The sequence below is a fragment of the Pinus tabuliformis genome, chromosome 3_2 (genome assembly GCF_031772625.1).
Source record: "Pinus tabuliformis cultivar Carrire ecotype Pingquan chromosome 3_2, CPIR1, whole genome shotgun sequence".
Lineage (NCBI taxonomy): Eukaryota > Viridiplantae > Streptophyta > Pinopsida > Pinales > Pinaceae > Pinus > Pinus tabuliformis.
In genome coordinates, this window is record NC_142302.1 from 381259591 (window position 1) to 381282086 (window position 22496).

Genomic DNA, 22496 nt, shown 5'->3' on the forward strand with positions numbered 1-22496 from the left:
CAGAATTTCATGAGCTAGTTTCCTACTCATGCATGGGAAAAACTTGCATAATGATACAAAACATTGATGAGATCTAATGCAAGACTTGAGATAGAAGAAATGGAAATCAAATCCTACTCTTGAAAACTAGCAAAAGTCTTACCTAAGTGTGGAGCAAGAGGGTTAAAATGGTCTTGATGGCATGGAGTTCAAGTAGAGGCCTAATCCCAGCTTCAATGATGATTTTTCTCAATTCGGGCTCAAGCCAGGCTTTCCTACAGAATGTTATAGTGATTTACTACAGGATGTAGAGGTTTACTATAATTCATCGAATGACCAAGAAAATCAAATCCAAATTGAATGGGACAAAAAATTTTATTAACTAGGATGTCTTAGGTCCCCATTCCAAGTGGAATCACTCAGAAAAAACCTTTGTTAACTCATGCTAAAAAATAGAAAAACATTACTAGTCAAAAATCTAGAAATTCGAGAACTAGTGAGCTAGTAAATCTAAAAAATGTCTAACCAAATCAAGTGAAAATTCAATGGGGTAATTTTTTTTATGAACTAGAATTTTTTTGTGATCTAATGCAAGTGGAACCAACTCGATTGAAGCTTGTTAGCATGCTCTAAAAAATAGCAGAAATTTACTGTTCTTTGCCACAAAGGAGTTCCAGAAATCTAGATTTGGGAATAAGAAGACTAATTCAACCAGCTCAATGATTACTATGAGCTTCCAAAGATTTTCCAAGGATGAAATAATGCTTTTTATCCTGTAAAATAACTTACATCAACCATTTAACTCAATCCTACAACAAGAAATCATTAATAATAAATGTAGAAATAGAAAGAAATAAAAACAAGAGATGCATGTGAATAAGCAATGAAAAGAAGGAAAGAAAATTATACAAAAGGGCTCTGAGGCTCCTAGGATGGCCAAGCCTAAGGAAACTCAGAGACCTATGGAGGAGAACAAATTTTAGAAGCTAAACATGACACCAATCTTCATTATTTTCATCAATAGAATTACATCCCTACAAGAAAATACAATGGAGCTGCAAAAATACAAGCTCTCTTCACAATAACACTAATGAAAATCTATCCCTATAGGCAAATTCGACTTGGTACTTATACAAAATGATTAGGAATCATTCCCCATGAATGGAGGAACTTTTCCCCACCAAAATCCCTTGATTAGTGGATCTAGTCCCCAATACTAGGAATCTGCATTAAATGGCAGGGAACACATTCCTACATTTTCTCAATCATTGGAGTTCCACAATCTACGCCATAATTCCATAATATTTTGTTGATTTATTATTTATTATTGATCCTCCTGTAGTAGGGAACAAGTCCTTAAATTATCTCCTCCTCCAAATCTTCATAATCTGCCCAATATTCTCATAATATTCCACAAAATAAATAATATTAGGCACAAATATCCAATTATTCATAAACCTTCCTAATGAATATATTAAAGTTAAAAATAAATTATCTAATGCAGAAAGAGAGGTTTAATGTGCTAAAGGATGGTCATATGCCTTAATTTATGTTTTAATTTAGAAGCATGGACCTTAATTTATGTCTAATTTAGAGGCCCATCATACCCCCTATTGAAAGTGGTGTTCATCCTCTGAGCAACTTAGTGACCTCATTGTGCCTCATCCATGGCCCTGGTGGCCTCTCTCTTGTGAATTAAGAATATTGGCTGCAAGTTCTGCAAGGACAAGCCCAAAAACATATTTGTGCAAAAAAAAATCATTGTTTCTTGAGACCATTAGCTTGCTTTCTTCCCCTTATTCAAGATGGTTTCTTGAATAATTTTCAGTTTGGCAAGGTCTTCCACACCCTTATCAACCTTCTGCTACCTTCTTCTGCCATTTGGACACCTCTAACACATTCAAAATGCATTTAGATGAGAACTAGGAAATCCTGTAGCAATTCCTGTCAAAACTACAAGAAACCCTGTTAAAACTACAGGATACCAGTTTTGAGCATAAATGATAGTCTAAGGTTAGGGCAGGCCCTCAACTTGACTCCCATGCCCTTTTCCCATTTTTAGGCCTTGGACAAAAGCTAAAAGGATATTGGAGTCCTCTTGGAAAACATATTTTCATCACTACAGTTTCAGTTTTGGTTTGATGGTGAATGCCTCATTTCCTTTTGTTGCCTTCTTCTTCTCTCTTATGGCCTAGATGGCTACCTAATGGCCTTGGAATTCTCTATTTTGATTAGGCATTTCTTAATCTTTTCCATCTTTTTTTGTTTCTTCCTTCTTGTAGGAACATTCTTCCTTCCTGTAGTAGTCATTCCTCCTCTTTCAGGGTCTTCTAACTGCACAGAAGTGATGAGAAACGATGAAGAGGGATTGGATGATGATGCTAGGGCTCAAAGGGAGTAGTGTAGGTTTGTGAAAATGGAGAGGATGCTCTGTTTTTTTTTCAAGAATGAAATGGGATGGATGAATGATGAATAGATAGTGAATATGAAGTGGATGGAGGGCTTGGAGTGTTGTGGTGACTTGGCCTTTGCAAAAATGTCTTCTTTTAATTACTATCCTCATTCCATGAAATCATCACCCTTCATAATTTGACTTTTCAACATTGCATGAGTGAATGAGTGAGTTGCAATTAACTAGTTGAAGGTAGCTGAGACTTCTAACCCATCCTTAGCTTATAAAACCTCATCTCTCATGCATTGACAACAAATTTCTAACTATAATATGCTCAAGAGAAGAGGTCAAGAATATTGCATACCTGTACCTACCTGATGGTTGTTGGAGAGACCTGCATGTTGCTGCTGAGTTGATGTTGATGTGCAGGTGTTGGATGGTGATGTTGATGATCCTGATGTCGTTGCTAAGCTATGGAGGAGCTTCTTTGACCTCTGGATCTCCATGCTAAGCTGACTACAAATCTCTTTCTATTTCATCATTATATCCCTTCAATTTTTCAATGAAACCCATCCAATTGTGCCTTGTGAATATCTCTAGTATAGGAGGGTGCTGATGAATCCTCATTGTGTTGATGGATCCCTCCTATCATTTTTCTTTGATGGATGGAAGTTTGTATATGTCTGATACCAAATTTAAAAATTATGTGTATACAATTCCCCTAGACTGCAATCTTTTTCAATAAACTAGAAGGCTTTTCTATATTCTTTTCACTTGGAAAATGTGGGAAAGTATAGAGCCTACCTCCTTATCACTGCTTGATGAAGCCAACCTCTATTTTTCCCTTTTAAAACTACTCACTGTCAATCCTGTAGGTGTTATTTTGTATCCTGTAGGATCTCCTATAGGATCCTATAGGTTTTCAGGGAATCTTGTAGGTTTATAGGACAATGTTTTGTAGCCGACTTGTTTTGTCCATATCTCCCAAATGGTAGAATGGATTTACCTGAAAATTTCTGAGCATGTTGCCATCATCATTATGCACCTCCCTATAAAACAATTTGGTCAATGGATGCACAGATCTCGAGAAAAACTAAAAATGGATTAAGGTGATGGAGGCCGATTTCTTGTAAATCGTGCACTATAATTTGTTGAAATTGCTTGGGAATGTTACCATCATCCATATGCATCTCCCCATGAAACAAATTTTTAAATGAATGCATGGATATCAAGAAAATGCAAAAATGGTTGTAGGTGATGGAGGTTGATTTCCCATGCACTAGAGTTTGCTGAAATTGCTTGAGCATGTTACCATAATCCATATTCATCTCATTCTAAAATAGCTTGGCAAATAGATGCATGGTTTCAAGTTATGGCAAAAACAAATCGTTTCTCTTTGTATTTTTATATCATGTAGTAAAACAGAGCATCTTGTAGTTTTTTAGGACAACAAGCAAACTGAATGGTAGAAGCTTGAAAATGATGGACGGATGGTGAAAATAGATGAGGCTGATGGATTGGCATGGCCTTGGCCTTGTTGGAGCATTTGAGCAAAGGAGGAGAAAGTCAAAATTTGACTTCTTTTGTCTAGGCTTGACCAATTTTTCTTTTGGTACCAACTTGTTTTTGTTGCTTGCAGATGTTGGACAGTATATGCATTCATCAGAGAGATACATGAAACAAAGATTTGTTTTATTTTTTTCCTTTTTTTTTTCTTCTAGGCCTAGTAGGTCTACCTAGGTGCCTCAAAGGAGGTTTTCACCTAGGATCTTTTATTTTTTCTCTTTTTCTTTTTTTTTCAACCCATTGACCGCCTCATGGAGGTTTTGAATCAATAAGCCAATCTGAGGTGCCTCAAAGGAGGTTTTCACCTGAGATTTTTATTTTTTCTCTTATTTTTCATTTTTTTTCTACCCTACTTTACTTGAAAAACAAAATCATTTTCAAGTATAAGAGTACTTCAAATGGAGCCATGTGCACATCAAGATGACAGAAAAGCTGATGTGTAGGCTTGAAATGTATCCTTTGACAGGTATTTGAATTTGAGTGATCAAATGCTTTGATTTTGATGAATACAAGAACAATTGAAGAAGAGAGTATTGCTGCAACTTAGTGACTATCTGGAACCATATTTCAATATAGTTGTGATGCCTCTGGTCCACTTACTGATTTGGATCATCTTGGATGTCTTCTTTTATCAGGACCTTCAAGTCTTCCTCTTTTTGTTGATTGATCTCTTGAATACATGGAGGATTTTATGGTAACCATGAGGGAGCTTTCTCAATCTCTAATTTTGATGTCTGATCTTCATCAAGTGCAACCCCTAATTCTTTGATCTTCTCTTTCGAATCTTCTTCTTTTGGATGTAATCCTTCAATGGTTTCAAGGGAATCTCTTTTTTGCAATACTTTTCCCGAGATATGGTGAATACCATTGAGCTCAAGAGGAGATGTTGGGAAGTGTTGTACCTCATCATTGTAAGTGGGTTGAGCTACTTCAATGTGTGGGTTTGGAAATGGTGGTATAGGTAGTCGAGTGGGAGTGTATATTTGAGATGGATGTGGATGGGGTTGTGGTGGAGGTGGAGGTGAATGGTAGGGATAACATGGAGTTGGGTATGGAGGACATTGAGAAAAATATTGAGGATATTGTGGATGGCTTCCATAAGTTCCTTGACAACCTTGTTGCCAAGATTGGTTTTGGGGTTGAGATGGCCAATGTTGCCAAGGAAAAGGTGTGTTCCAATTACTTTGAGGTGGATATGTATAACCTTGAAATTGTGAATTAGGCTCTTGCATCATATCCGGCTAAATGGAACCTTAACCTATTGCAAGAAAGAAAGTACAAGGAAAGAGACTGAAATCAAATGCTATAACACACCATTTTCTAACTAACTGCTAAGAGGCTTTGCTTCAAAAGAATGCTAACTTAACATGTATGCAATCCTACTCTCCTAAGTATCCAGATTCAAACCATCAAAACTTCTACTGCTGTGCATGTAAATGAATAAAATAAATTTGTTTTTTTTTGTCTTTTTTCATGTGAGAGTGTGAAAGCTAATCTCTTTTGGTGATGTGGCAGGTGGCTTGGAGATTATAGTGAATGATCAGAAGGATTGGGAGACAAGTAGGGACCATTTGCTAGCTTCCTAGAGGCTTTTTCCTCAATTCGGCCTCAAAAGAGGGTTTCCTACAGGATGCTACAGGATTTCCTACAGGATGTCCTGAAAACCTACAGGATCCCCTGAAAAACCTACAGGATACATCCAAGAGAAAAAGGATGGATGTTGAAGGTGATGCAAATCTTAGGGAAGGTGGTTGGTGGATGGAATGAGACAAGAGAGTGCCTAGGACCACTTCAGAACTCAAAACCAAAGTTGGGAGATGGTTGCATTTTCTCAAAAGGCTTGGAGAAGTTTCCTTGTGAAATGATGGAATTGGTGAGGGTTTAGTGAAAGAGAGTGAGGACCATGGGTGGATGAAGTTGGGATGAGGTTGTTGACTATGAAATCTCTTTATACTCCTTAAACACCTGCACTGCATCAAACATTGAAATTTACCCAAAAATCATGAAAACAAAAAGAATTTCAATTATCTAAAGGAAACAGAATTTCAAGAGCTAGCTATCTACTTCAGGCATGGGAAAAACTAGAGGAATGATATAAAACATTGATGAGATCTAATTTAAGACTGAAGATAGAAGAAATGGAAATCAAAGCCTACTCTTGAAAACTAGCAAAAGGTTGACCTAAGTGTGGAGAAAGAGGGTTAAAATGGTCTTGACGGCATGGAGGTCAAGTAGAGGCCTAATCCCAGCTTCAATGATGATTTTTGATGCAGGAGCATCTGGACTTAGCCAGTAATTGATTGTATGTTCACATGTTGTGGCTAACAAGAGATGGATTTTATTGACCTGAGTGGTCAAAATCAATTCTTAGGAGAGAGGGTTGGATCTCTCGAATTGATCTTTACTTCAATTATTGTAACAATTAAATCATTGTATTATTTTTAGAACAGGAGATAAGTGTTAGGATAGGTGTGTATCAGAGCTTGAGAATATGGATTTAATAGTTGAGCTGATAAAAATAGATATTGAGTTGTCAATGTTGTTAGGATAGGATTTGATCCATAAAAGAAAGGAAAAAAATGTAATAATAGATCTTTGGATGGAATAGGAGAGTGAGTAAGCGAGAGATTGAGAGAGAGATAGGGTTTGCAAGTAAAACAGAGGTCTCTCAAATTGTTGTAATCGAGTTGAGAGGGCCAAGACTCTGTAATTTGTATTTTATTGAAATAATTTATTAAGTGTGGTGTTGCATATTATTCCTGGTGTGAAATTCTCTCGAATCTGTGTATCAGCGTTCTGGACCCTAATCGGGTATTATTTTCCATTTATGTGTTTCATTGATAATTACAGCCAAATAGCGTTAAGGGTTAATACCAAGATTAGGCGCTAAATCTTATTAAGTATATTTATTAAAGGTTCTGTATTAAGCACGTGGGTAGTATTCGGAAAGCAGTAAGTGGTATATAGCGTGGAAAATAAATGGTAAATGGTATTTTTCCAAATTATGTGATTAACCTAAGGTGTTGACATGTGGCACAAATAAATAACTTATCTCATGTGCTCTTGACCTGATATCGATCGTGCAAGTAATCGCACGAGATTGCGCGATAACCGTTGGATCGAACGGAAAAATTGACGATGCAAATCAATCGGAGTAGTTGCCAAGTGAATACAATGTGATATACGTTGGATCTGAAGAAGCTAGATCAACGATGGAGATTGAAGCACTCAGGGAGTAAGAAGTCAAAGTAGGACCGACGGTGATTGGTCAGGCAAGCGGGACCCTCGAGAGGGAATACACATACAAAATATGTTTAATGCACAGCTGATTGGTTTTTAAGTGAACCATTAGTCTAATTCTAGACTGCCACATCAATTTTGGTAACCATCCACATCATTTGGTATCAGAGCTCAAGGATTAAGTCTGCTACAGTAAACATGCCACCTAGGAGAGGAGTTGGCATAGGTCGGGGGAGACCTGTAGTGAATGCAGTTTTGCTGGAAGAGATTCAAAACCTCCGTACAAGAATTGAGACAATGGAAACTGCTCAAAGGAGAGCACCTGATGAAGGAGATGCCAGTGCTACAGAGGAATCTTCTAAGGAAGAAGAAGAGGATGAAAGCGAAGTTACCAAAGTTCTCAAAATGTTGACCAAAGTAAGTGGAAGACCAAAGGTGGAAATACCTTTGTATGATGGGAATCTCAATGTAGAAGAGTTGATGGACTAGATTGGTTCATTTGCCAAGTATTTCAACTATGAGGGGGTTGATGACAAAAAGAAGGTGAAATTTGCAGTTACCAGATTCAAGGGTCATGCAGCTATCTGGTGGGATGAACTACAAACATCCAGCGAGAGAAAGGGGAAGCCCAAGATCAAACAATGGGATAAAATGGTGAGTAGGTTGAAAGGTAAATTCATGCCAAAAGATTATTAGTTAAATCTTTTTAGACAGTTACATAATTTGAGACAAAAGGGGTGACTGTCAAAGAATATACAAAATAATTTTACAAGCTTAGAATTAGAGAAGTACATGTAGAGGATGACGTAGAAAAGGTAGCCAGATACATCAATGGCTTGAGATATGATATACAGGATGAAATCAGTTTGCTAAGTCTGAAGACAATTGAAGATGCCTATCAAGCAGCTTTGAAAGTAGAGGAGAAGATGTTGACGAAACAAAATTAGAGGAACGGAGGGAAAAGTTCAGCAAGAGGTAGAGGAACTACTAGATCAAGATTTCAGCACCCTTGGGGTGAAGCAAGAGGTTCAAGTGGTAGACCACCACAGAGAGGAGACTTTAGTAGAGGAATATTTTCACCCAGATAAGGAGGCCAAGGAAGAGAAATTTTGTGTTATGCATGTGGAGAATGGGGACATGGATCATGGGATTGTCCTCATAATAAAGCAACAAATCAGCGGAATGTGAATGTGGTTGAGGCAAAGGAAGAAAAACCTCAAGGAAGAATCACCCGAAGTAGGAGAATCTTTGTTATTGAAAAGGGTATCGCTTAAAGCAGAGAAAGAGACAGGAGAACCAACTCAGAGAAAGAGTTTATTTAGAACTACATGCAAGTCCAAAGGAAAATGTTGTGAAGTGATAATTGATAGTGGAAGCACTGATAACCTGGTTTCTACAGAAATGGTGGACAAATTAGGATTAGGGAAAATAGTACACCCTACTCCTTACAAAGTATCATGGCTGCAAAAAGGACATCAACTTAGTATGACATAACAATGCAAAGTAGAAATCCAGATTGGTACTTATAAGGATGTGGTATTATGTGATGTAATGCCAATGGATGTATGCCATGTATTGCTAGGAAGACCTTGGCAGTTTGATCAACAAGTTATACATGATGGGAGAAGAAACACTTATACTCTAGAGAAGGATGGGAATAAACATACACTACTGCCATTGAAGAATGAAGCAGATAAAGAAGCACCTAGAAACAATGTTATGCTGATAAGTGGGAAGAATTGCTGCAAGAAGTCAAGAAGGATGAACAGATACATTTTGTTGTCATAAGGAGACCTGAGATAATTTTGAATTCCACAAACTTAGATGATTTATCTGAAGAAATCAAAACTTTGTTGAATGATTTTTCTGATATTATTGTGGATGGGCTACGAAATGCATTACCACCAATCAGGAGTATTAGTCATCACATTGATCTAATACCTGGAGCAAGTTTGCCAAATAAAGAAGCATACAGGTTAACTCCTCAACAAAATGCAGAAGTTGGGAGACAAATGCAAGAACTGATGGATAAGGGATTAATCAGAGAAAGACTTAGTCCATGTGTTGTACCAACAATACTCAGTCCAAAGAAATGAGGCGAATGGTGCATGTGTACTAATTCCAGAGCCATAAACAATATTACTATTAGGTATAGATTTCATTTACCATGCATGGATGATTTGATAGATTGTTTAAGTGGGTCAAAGTATTTTACTAAAATAGATCTGAAGAGTGGATACCATCAAATAAGGATTAGAGAAGGAGATGAATGGAAGACTACATTTAAAACAAACAGTGGGTTGTATGAGTGGCTAGTCATGCCTTTTGGACTCACTAATGCACCCAGCACATTCATGAGATTGATGAATGAATTCTTGAAGGAATATGCAGGCAAGTTTTTCATTGTTTATCTTGATGATATTCTAGTTTTGAGTAGAAGCAAAGAAGAACATCTGGAGCATGTTAAGTTGGTTCTAAGAACTCTGCATAAAGAGAAACTGTTGATAAATCTGAAGAAGTGTAGTTTCATGAAAGAAGAATTATTCTATTTGGGTTTTGTAGTTTCTAAAGAAGGTCTGAAAATGGATCCAAAGAAAGTCCAAGCAATTTGGAACTAGCCTATTCCAAGAAACATATTTGAGGTAAGAAACTTTCATGGTCTTGCAAGTTTTTATAGAAAAATTATCAGAAGCTTTAGTCAAATTTGTGCACCAATTATTGAAACAATCAAAGAGAATAATCAGCCATTCAAGTGGATAGAAGTAGCAGACCAAAATTTTAAGTTGCTAAAGAAGAAAATTACAAAAAAACCAGGTTTAGTTTTGCCTGATTTTGGAAAAGTTTTCCAAGTTGAAACTGATGATAGTGGAGTTGCAATTGGAGTAGTTTTAAGTCAGGAACAGAGACTAATAGCATACTTTAGTGAGAAACTAAATGAAGCTAAGAAGAAATATTCTTCTTATGATAAATAATTTTATGCTATTGTGCAAGCTTTAAAAAAATGGAGACATTATTTACTACCAAGAGTTTGTATTGTATTATGATAATAATGCATTACAGTTCATAAAAAACCAACCAAAATTAGACCAGAAGCATGCCAAGTGGGTAGAATTTTTGCAGAGTTTCACTTTTGTGATAAAACATACAAGTGGTAAGTTGAACAAAGTTGTTGATGCTCTAAGCAGGGTAAATTTCATTGTGCAAGAATTAAGAGTTGATGTTGTAGGATTTGAAGAAATTGTTGATATGTATAAAGATGATGCAGAATTTAAAGATATTTATGTTGTTGTACAAAATCCAGCAGTTCATAATAGAAGCCAGTGGTTAGATTATCTTATCCAAGGAGGTTTAATGTTTAAAGGTAACAAATTGTGCATTCCCAAATGTTCTATGAGGGGAAACATAATCAAGAAGAAACACAGTGGAGGATTATATGGGCACTTTAGACAAGACAAAACCTTTGCTCAGGTAAATGCTTTTTACTACTAGCCAAAGATGCAAAATGATGTTAAGAAATTTGTTGAGAAGTGCAGGATCTGTCAGCATGCTACGGGGAGAAGCCAAAATACAATATTGTACCATCCATTACCAATACCAGACCGACCATGGGATGCAGTTAGTATGGATTTTGTTTTGGGATTACCTAGAAATAAAAGAGGAAATGATTCCATTTATGTTGTGGTAGATATATTTTCTAAAATGACACATTTCATTGCATGTAAAAAGACTAGTGATGCAACACATATTGCTAATCTATTTTTTTCAGAAGTTGTAAGGTTACGTGGATTGCCTATAAGTATTTTGTCTGATAGGGATACAAAGTTTGTTGGGCATTTCTGGAGAACTCTTTGGAATAAACTAGGTGCCAACCTTAGTTTTAGTTCAACATATCACCCTCAAATAGATGGACGGACCGAAGTGGTAAACAGAAGCTTGGGAAACATATTGAGAAGTTTAGTGTATCAAAATCCTAAGCAGTGGGATTTAGCACTTGCTCAAGCTGAGTTTGTTTATGATGACACTCCAAACCGAAGTACTGGGATGAGTCCATTTCAGATTCTTTTTGGAATGAATCCAAGAGGTGTGTATGAGCTCAAAAATTTGGGCAAACAGGAAACAAGAAGTGCAAAGGCCAAAGACTTTGCAGAGCAAATGCAGAGACTACAAGAAGATGTCAAAGATAGATTACAGGAAAGCAGTGGAAAATACAAACAGATAGTTGATATGAGGAGGAAAGAAAAAGAATTCCAAGTGGGAGAACTAGTGATGGTGTACTTGAGGAAAGAAAGGTTTCCTATTGGGACTTATTATAACTAAAGTTGAAAAAGATAGGGCCATGCAGAATTGTGAGGAAGTTTTCAACCAATGCTTATGAAATTGAGTTGCGAGAAGGGATTGGAATATCACCTATCTTCAATGTTGCAGATTTATATCCATACAAGGAGACAGAGGTAGAGTTACAAAATGAACCTACAGAAGATGGAGTTCAGACTTGAAATTGGGAAGAACAAATGCTAAATATAGTCAAGAAAGAGGTGGAAGTTTTTTTGGAGAAAAGAGTATCCAAAAGAACCAGAGGACAAGATTATTTTCAGTATCTAGTCAAATGGAAGGGACAATGGAGGATTCCAGTCGGTTAACAACAACAGAATTACAGAAGTACGGAGTCAATCGTGACAGTTTGATGAATGATTCTTTTCTTCCCCGGGAGTCTGATGCAGGAGCATCTGGACTTAGCCAGCAATGTGATTGTATGTTCACATGTTGTGGCTAACAAGAGATGGATTTTATTGACCTGAGTGGTCAAAATCAATTCTTATGAGAGAGGGTTGGATCTCTCGAATTGATCTTTACTTATTGTAACAATTAAATCATTGTATTATTTTTAGAACAGGAGATAAGTGATAAGATAGGTGTGTATCAGAGCTTGAGAATAGGGATTTAATAGTTGATCTGATAAAAATAGAGATTGAGTTGTCAATGTTGTTAGGATAGGATTTGATCCATAAAAGAAAGAAAAAAAATGTAATTATATATTTTTGGATTGAATAGGAGAGTGAGTAAGCGAGAGATTGAGAGAGAGATAGGTTTTGAGAGTGAAACTGAGGTCAGACAAATTGTTGTAATCAAGCCGAGAGGGCCAAGACTCTGTAATTTGTATTTTATTGAAATAACTGATTAAGTGTGGTGTTGCGTATTATTACTGATGTGAAATCCTCTCTAATCTATGTATTGGCATTCTGGACCTAGGCCTTAATTTATGTTTTAATTTAGAGGCATGGGCCTTAATTTATGTCTAATTTAGAGGCCCATCAATGTGGTGGCTACATGCCTCTAAACTGCATTTTTTTTTTTGACAGAAACGAGTAGGTTGTTGTATTAATTCTTGGCTGGAAAGTTGTAATTCGGTTTACATAGAGATGCACAGTGATCAGGTTTCTCTTCTATCCGAATCCATTTGATTTCCCCTCCACTGAGCTTGCATTTTTTACTAGCTGCAGTTCTTACAACTTTATCTATCTTTCCTAGACTGCTAATACAGACAAACTGCTTCATTAAAAGACAATAAAACATTTTAAACAGACTGATTTAAGGTATGGGGTCCCAGCTTTCCTCTCCATCTCTTAGGAGCGTTCCAGGAGGGAGAAACACCGCTTTGTTGGCTTCTGCATCGACTTCTTTATTGTTTTCTCTCTTAACATGCAGGAACTCTAGATTCTGGAAAGTGTTAATCAGAACTCTAATTCTGCTGAGGAGTCTTGCTAGTCTTACATATGTTGGAGTGGTTTTATCCACCATGAGCTTAATTATGGACTGAGAGTCTCCAAAGATGATTGCACCTTTGATGCCCAGATAGGTGAGCATCTTGAGTCCCTGAAGGAGAGCCAAGGCTTCAGCTTGAATGCTGGAGTTGAAGCCCACTCCCCAAGCATATCTAGATTCGATTCTGCCATCTGCATTTTTAATGACCCCACCAGCTTCAGAATTGTCGGGATTGCCCTTTGCGGCTCCGTCAAAGAACAGAGTTTTTCTTGCCTTTGTTTTTCATAATTCATCTAGATCTTCAGTATTGAGGCGGATTTGCCATTGCTTTAGGGGAGAGGGGGGCCTGATTTTGTCAATGAATTGAAGGCCCAGAGAATTTCCCCAAGCTGCGTCTTGATCACTGAGGCCTTCTCTGTCCAACTGATCTCCCATACAGTCCTTCAGATGACTTTTGATTTTGATCCAGATCATTGCAGGGTCACTCTTTTTGTCATTAAATATCCTGTTGTTTCGTTCCAACCAAATGTGCCAACAGATGATTTTTGGCAGAGCGATCCAGGCTGTTTTAATCTGCTGGTTTTGAGTGCCACCAGGATACCTGTATAACCAGTTAGCAAACAGATCTGAGCAGTGGTTGGGCATGATGAATTCAGCGTTCAGTGGACTTAACGCCTCTTCCCAGAGAACAGATGCGTAATTGCATGACAGCATCAGATGGGCGGCTGATTCCTCAGAGTTTCCACATAGAGAGCAGCGCGAGGTGCCATTGAATCCTCTTTTGCGCAATCTTTCTTCCATCAGGATCCGATGGTGACAAAGAAGCCAACAGAAAACATCAATCTTGGGGATCGTAGGATGAGACCAAATCCCCTGCCAGGGTCTCGGGTCAGGCGGCGTGTATGGTTTCTAAATGAGCTGCTTATATCCCTGTGAGACAGTATACTTGCCTGGGATCGATCCCCAACCTCGTGTATTTGCCTTGCTGATATTTAGAGGAGCTTTTCCTTTTAGTTGATTAAGGAGACTGGAGTAGTCTTTAGTCAGGTGCGAAGGCACCTCAATGTTTCTCCAGTGCTACCAATTGTTATTTTCCCACTGTGATAAATCCCACAGTGTTTTGACTCCAGCGCTGTCCATCCAGTCTTTTAGCAGGGACAGAGAGCAGTCATCCACAATGGGGTCGCTGCCCATAATGCAGTCTTCCCATATTTTAATACGTTTCCCGTTCCCAGGGATCCAATGCAAGTGTTGTTTGATTAAAGCAGAGGCTCTGTCACACAGTTTATGGATCATAGTTCCATAGGTGGTGATAGGATTGTCAAGACAGCGGGTTCTCTGCCCACGGAAGTACTTTTTCCACAACACAAGTTGAGCCCAGCCTGGCTTTGATGCGATTATCCTCCATAGCAGCTTTGCACCCAAGGCAATATTTTAATTGTTAATGTTCTTGAAATGCAGACCCCCTTCCATTCTGGGCAGGGAGATTGTATCCCAGTTTATTAAGGGTATTCTCTTCTCATTGGCTTTCCCTCCTTTCCAGAAAAAATTCCTGATATACTCCTCAATTTTCCTTGTGATGCCAAGAGGAGCCATCATCACTGCAGCCTGATAGATAGGAAGAGTATTTAGTACAGCTTTTATTAGCACTGTTTTACCTGCTAGGTTGAGCCAGTTGTATCCCCAGGAACAGATTTTTGACTTGATTTTATCCAACAAAGGCAACCAGTCTTTACTGAGGGCACTTTTTTGGAAGATAGGGAGTCCCAGGTACTTGAAGGATGACCAGGCAGAGGAGGCTGCAAAACCAAAATAGTTAGAAATGGCTTGAATCGTTCTGGCCTTTATATTCCAGCAATAAATGTGGCATTTGCCTTTGTTGAGATTACTTCATGAGTCCTCACAAAATTCATCCAACACTTCCTTGAAATTTTTTGCTGAAGGAAGGGAGGCAGCGCCCAGGAGAAGAGTATCATCTGCGAACAGGGCATGATTTATACTTTTGACGCCTCTTGCAATGTTTATTCCCATTATTTCTTGATCATCCTGCTTTTTGTTCAAGAGGAAACTAAGGACGGAGGCTTGGATCACGAAGAGCAAGGGTGATAAAGGGCACCCTTGCCTCAGCCCTCTGGAGGCCTTGAAAAAGTTTGTGGCCCTTCCATTCACCAAAGGGGCAATCCAAGGTTCACTGATACAAGCCTTGATCCAGTTGATGAACCTGGGACTAAACCCGAATTTGTGCATGACATCCAACAGAAACCTGTGCCTTACTCTATGAAATGCACTTTCAAGGTCTAATTTGACCACCATGCCTTTCTCTTTTCGGGTCAAGCTTGAATGTATCACCTCCTGGACCAGGATAAAGTTGTCCACAATCTGTCTTCCCTGGATAAAGCCTCCCTGGTTCTCTGGGATGATGGACGGGAGGATAGCTTTCAACCTATTGGCGATCACTTTTGTTTTCAGCTTGTAACCTATGTTACAAAGGGAGATAGGGCGAAATCTGGAGAAAGTGTTGGCTCCTTTTTCCTTAGGGATAAGGGCTAAGAAAGCCGAGTTGGTACCTCCTCCTATTTTTTGGCAAGCTTGAGATTTTTGAACCATTCTGCCTAAATCTTTTTCCACTATCTGCCAGCAAGTTTGCAAGAGTCTGGCGGTGAAACCATCTGGGCCCGGAGCCTTGTCGGGATCCATGGCGAAGAGGGCGGCTTTAATTTCCTCATTAGTGACATCGGCTTCCAATAATTGATTTTTTCTGGCTGAAATCAGAACTGGAACCTCATCCACTAAGGATGACATCTGTCCTTGGTCCTCTTTTTCACTATACAGGATTTTGAAATAATAGAAGGCGGCATTTTTTATGTTTTGGATATCTCTATGGGTGTTATTCCCTTCCTTAATTTCAGAGATGGAGTTAAAGTTTTTCCAAGCCTGGGATTGCTTGTGAAAGAAAGCAGAATTCCTATCTCCTGCCTTGAGCCAGAGTTTACGAGATTTGACCCTCCAATACTCTTCCTCGGCCAAGCTTGCTTTTAGAAGCTTTTGTTGAAGCTCAGCTTCCTTATCCAAGACTTCCTTTGTGATCACTTCATTTTCCGCCTTCAACTGATGGATCTCTAGGCATTTTTGGATCTTTTTCCTTTCCATTGCTGGATTGGGTAGGAGTTTAGCCCATGTTTTCAGAGCAACCTTCACTCTCCTAAGCTTTTCTTCCCAAACGTAGAAGGCTGAGCCGTTGACAGGTTGCTTCCATGTATTTTTTACTAACTGCATGAAGGTCTGCTCCTTGACCCACAGGGCTGAATTTAAAAGGAATGGGGCCTTGGTCCATATGGGCCACGAGAACTAGCTTGATGGGTCTGTGATCAGACACACTGCATGGAACAATGTGCATTCTAGATTCTAAACCAAGAAGAAGAAAAGAACTTTGAACAAAAAATCTGTCTAACCTTGCAGCAATGTGACCCGGGCCGAGTCTTCTGTTGGACCAGGTATATTTGCCTGATGAGGGTTTGATGTCGATCATGTCCCAATCCTGAATCAAGTCCTCCACCCATTCGCACGCCGGATCCCTTACTATGCTTCCTCCGCGTTTTTCGGCCAAGGATAAGGTGAGGTTTAGATCTCCGGAAATGATGATGTTTTCCAAAATTTCAGAATCTGCCAATCCTCTAATGGATTCCCAGCAGACCTTTTTCTCTCCAGCGTTGACTGGAGCATACACGTTAATAAGGCAAAGGGTCTCATCTGAGCCCACATTCTTCAGCTTTGTGAACAGCCAGTGAGAGTTGGAAATTTTTTGAACCTTCATGAATTTGTTTGTGTTCCATAGAGTTCCCAGGCCTCCTGAGGCACCCCGGGCTGAGACTGCTTTCCCTTCACTTCTTTTCCATAGATTTTTGCCTATGTGGAGGAAGGCCTTATCCTCCATTTTAGTCTCCTGAATGAGGAGTATGTCAGGAGAATTGGATCTTATCAGACTTTTAATGGCTTCTTCTTTTATTTTGCTCCCCATACCCCTGCAGTTTCAGGAGACGATCTTCATTATTTGCTTTTGGAGTGGGGAGCTCCTTTGGAGCTCTGATCTGGTTTCTAGTCATCTTCGGAGTCTTAGCTAGGAGTTTCTCAAGGGTGGGCTGACTTCCTTGCACTTTGTCTTTGTATGTCTCCTGCTCTCTCTTTTCTCGGGCGGATTTTCGGCCTCTCATTGACCGTCTGGGCGAAGCCTGTGCACTTGCTATTTCTCCTTCCTCTTCTGAATCCTCCGAGCTTTGCCCATCCTCAGTCTCTTCTAAGGGTATCTCTTCTGTTATGACTGTATTTTTATCGGCTTGCTTTGACTCCAGCTGGGGCTCGTTGTGATATGGTCCTTCATTTTGTGTCTCTGTTCCTTGGGAGTTTTCTATTGCTGAACTTAACTGAATAAATTTGTTTCCTTGATCCTCCATGTGAGGGGTTTGAAGCCCTGAGCCGACCTGTGGGGCTTTGGTATTGTTATTGCCGGATCTTGGAGCTTTGTTTTTGGCTCTTTTAACCTGAGTCCATCCTTCCTCCTTACCCTTCTCTGCATCACTGTTCTTCGGACAGTCTCTAGCAAAGTGGCCATAGACGTGGCATTTCCTGCACTTAAACGGGAGCTGCTCATAATCTAGTTTTTGGACATGCGACCAGCTACCCACTTTAATATTTATCGCCTCCGGCAGATAGATCTCCAGATCAACTTCAACACATATTCTAGCGTAGTCAAATTGATCTTTGTTGTTGGCATGGTCAATGAATTTACCTAGGGTATTTCCGATGTGCATGAGGGATTCCCAGTTCTAGCAATGCATTGGCAGATTAGGCAAACGAACCCACATGGGGACGGCTGAGGGAACGTCCACTGTTGGGTCGAAATCAGGGGTCCATTTGTTCAAATATAGCCCTTGAGGGCCCATGAAGTAAGGGCCATTGCGGAATATCAACTCCTTGTCTTCTTTTTTAGCGAATTCAAACAGGGAGAAACCCTTCCCAAGGAAATACGAGGTAACTCTGCTCTTGATGAGTGGCGCCCAGTTCCTTGCGACCCAACTCTCTGTGGATTTGGGGGAGGGCCAGAGCCTAGTGAAATGTCCAACTAATGCACGCTCAGCAAGAGAGAGGGCAACCTGGATCGGCTTCTCGGGAGGAAGCGAGATCTCAGGGATGTCATCCAAGCGTTTGACAAATTTCGCTGCCTCAGTCGTTTTCTTTTTGGGAAGAGATCTCAGCAAGCTGACAAAAGCCTCGGCTTCAGAGGGGGCCGCAGGAGGCTCCATTGGTTCAAAATTTTGCTCGATCCAGCCGAGCTCAACCTTGAGCAGCAGGCATAGCCCCCAGAGCAGCTCAGATCGAACAAGGATGGATCCGGTTCACCAAAGGAAGGAAGGGGACTGCGCGCAGAGGGCCGAGGCAGCGGATCAGCAGTCACCAACCCTAGAACGCAACGTGGTTTCTCTCATACCTTTGAACTGCATTACAATGAGGCTCAAGGGCCTTTTTAGTATTGAAAAACAAGGGAAAACCCTAAACAACTGAAACCCTAATCCCAAGAGATGGAATGCCAAGAGTTTGTGGGCCCCGTTGGGCAGCCAACTTCTCGGGGTTGTAACTTGATCATATTATCTCCATTTGGCATGTACAATACCTTGTTACAAATATCTCTCTGAGTACTATAGGATTTGTTGCAAACCCATACCCACAACTATGGGCCTGTTATGGACCTCAAAAAAACGTTGTTTAGGGGGTCAAAACTGCTCTGGAACTTCAGGACTCGAAAAAAATATTAAAAATAGTAAATGCTGCTATAAACAAGGAAACTAATGAAATTGACTCAAGGTCTAGGTGGAATAGGTGGGTGGACACCAATATCCACCTGGGTCATTTAAGTTATTCCCACCACATGTTTTATTTTCCCTTCAAGTGATAAATTCCAATTTGGGCACCCAAGTTTGACGAATAGTTATACAATTGGATAAAGGTGATAGGAAAACGAAGGGGGGGTGTGATTATTCAACATCTATTCTCAAGATACTTTCCAATGGATCTCAAGATTTGAAATATATTCAAAAGTATCTACTATCTCTCCAATTTGTTGGTAGTGCAATAAATATTTCTTGTGCTTAGGCACAATAATTATGAAGTAGACCATAGCAGCTAATCAAGGCTCAAAGTTAGATCCTAGAATAATTAGTACCAATGGGGTGAGGGACTTCCACCCATATCTTCATTATCCTTTAATTAACTTGGATGCTAATATTATTTTATCCTAACAACATAAAGGGAGATTCAACATGGATTTAGCCATGTTGAGAAAATTATCAAAAGGGAAATGAATGCTAATGGCTCAATGGAATTTGGTCCTCATGAAAAAGTTGAATCAATTTGTCCTTTTACCACATGCAATTTATTTTGGTAAGTTAATTTTATTGACATCTATGTTTGCATTAAAGCAGTTCTCTCCCATTAAAGTATCATTTTTAGGAAATTTAGAGTAGTGGTTAAAGGAAGATACTATGAAGTTTTCAATAATGAATAGGGGAAGGCTAGTGTTCGAGGGGCTTTAATTCGACAGTTGAAGTGTAGTTGGGTTCAATTTTTCCCTTTCTCCAAATAATTCTCGAGTTCATTTGGAAAAAGAAGAATGTGGAAACAATGTTCTTACACACCTATAATGACAAGCTCAAGTAGGATATTCATACTATGAAAGACGAAATGCTTCAATTGCAATTCATGTACAATCAATTGGCCTCAAGTTTTGCAACTACCATGTAGACCATGGCATATCCTTGGACTCAAATGCATAGGGTAGAGGGTGAAATTAGTCAACTAAGGGTTCAAGCCAAGGAAATTCAATAAGGAAGAGAACTAGAAGGTCATCTCTCTAGATATTTTGGTATTTCTATTTTTTTAAGTCTTACTAATATCCCCGATCTAAATAGTGTTGATCCCTCCTAGGAGCCTGTCTCTTGATGCTTAGTACTAAATTGTCATGAAATGTAAATTTTGTCTAATCTTGGGGTATTTTTGGAGGTAATAAAATTGGAATAGATATAGGATAGGTCAAGTAATTTTCAATTTTATGTTAGATATTAGGTGGAAAGTGAAGTTTGAACTTAATATTTTCTCTCTGGGTGTATTAATTGTGCTCCCATGCACATATTTATAATATAAATATTTAATGTTTTGGTCTTAAAAAAAAAAGAACGTACAATTGAAGATATTTCTTTATCTTATCAACCAAGCTTCAACTTCCTCGCCCTTCTCATTCTCACTATCAAAGGTAGGATGCTTAATATTACTAAGCTCTCCTTGGAAGATATCCAATTTAAATCTCCTCATTTGTTGTTTAACTTGTGATATGCTTGGACTACTCCTAGATTATGAGGAAACATAAGCCCTCTTAGTTGAATGTATTAGTGAGTGATTTTGATGCTTACCAACACTACTAGAATGTCTTAAACTTCTATCATCCTCCCTATTAGCTTGAGAATTATGCTCCTTTGCCTACCTTGAATAAGATCTCTTGTCCATATACCTTTATAAACGATTTAACCTTTACAAAACTTGAGTATTAATCTAGTGTTGTTCCTTAATCAACCATTCATTATCAACCTTGTAGTTGAGCATCTCCATTTTGAGACTCCTCATGGTCTACTCTAGGTCTCTATTCTCAGATCTACCTCTTCCATGCCTATTTGACTCTATCTCAATATTACACATGTGGACTTTCATGCCTCTTAATTCTTCTTCATGACTATAGGACCTCTAAGCATCATCCATACTCTTGGTCCTCATGTTGAACTTTCTCGCATGGACCACCAGAGCTGTTGTCTTGATTTCCTTAGAAAAATATGATACTTGGATCAAAATTATGGGTTAATAGACATATTCTCCTCCTTGACGGCTTTCCAATGATTATTTGTTTGCCCAAATCTAAGTTTTGGGTTGAAACTTTTGGCCTGTGAAACTTTTGGCCAATTTCTCCCATTTTTCCCCTATTATGCTACAACACTTTTCTGATAATTTCTTGATACTTTATATTCCCAAATTTCAATCTAACTCCATGGTTATGTTATACCATCAAATATCTTATATTGATTTCTTCTATGTCTGAATCTAAGCTCTGGTTAGATATTTGTGCCTTCTACAAGTAAATTGAAACATGATTTTTCTCATTTATTGTTTTAGGCATAGCTCATTGTGTTGACTCTATTTTGCAGTTGTAGTATCTCATTTGAAATACTCTCTAAGTTATTTCGCTTAAGATGCAAACAAATTTTGTACCATAGGTACACATAATTTCATTGGATTTCACCCCCTAAAAAAATCATTTAAGGCCTCAAAATTGCCCTATAAGATGATGGCCTAAAAAATAACAAAAATGCTGAGAAAATACAGACTTTTTCTACTACTAAAGCTACTTAAAATGGTAAAAAATACTTTGTAACTCTATTATGTAATGGTTTACAAGTATACAAACTGTCTCTATGTGCTCCCCCTAACAAATGGGAATACCTGCTTATATATCCTTTGTTCTCATTAGACATGAACTAAGTTTGCATATTGTTCCCTAGACACTTAGCACTCAGGTAGTTGTGTTATACTACCTTTTGGATCCTTTCACCCCACTTGGGACCCATGGTTCACATGACACCTCATTAATCTGTGTGACCTTCATGTTTTCATTTTAGGTTCAATCTAAAATGGTTTTGAAATACTACTCAGGGATATTGAAATGAATGTGAAAGTGCCCTATTGCTACCTCATCAAAATTGTAGTTTAAATTTCACCCCCCATTATGGGTCAAGCACATTTATTTATTGAAATGAACCACAATTGTATATCTACTAGATCCACCACTCCAAACCTTCTACTTTCTTGTTGATGTCATTCTCCACTCACGGCGTACCTTACTGGTGTACCTCACTTATGTACCCTACCACTTGTCAATCTCACACTCATTTTGAGGGTATATGAAAAGGTGGTTTTGGAATACTACTTGGGGTGCAAAAACTAACATCATCATGCCTGGTTGTTTCCCATCAAAACCATGGCTTGGATTTCGACCCCCCGCCCCACCGGCTCCTCCTCTTCTACCCCCACTTTATTTATTGTGGTGCGTGTTAGTCAATCGATATGAATACAAACTATTGATTTGAAAAATTGCACGATCATGGATAAATAAGCAATAGAAGCCTAAATAAGAACCTTTAATTAACATATTGGTCACATCATTAGGTATTGAGGGCCTAAATAAGCACTCCTAGATTATTTTACAAATTATAATTAAAAATTCTCCAAAATTTTATTTTGTGAAAGAAAAAATCGCAACACTAAGAATTGATATACATTCCCACAAGAACACATCTCATTGTGGCATTACCCAAAAGAATTGCATGGCCTTATCTAGAGAACCATTAAGAAATTTTAACAAACAATTTGTAGCTAGTTGATATTTTTTTGGGGTCAAACAATTTGTAGATATGCTCTGCAATTTTCACTTCTGCTCTTTGTCTTTGGTCCATGTAAGCCA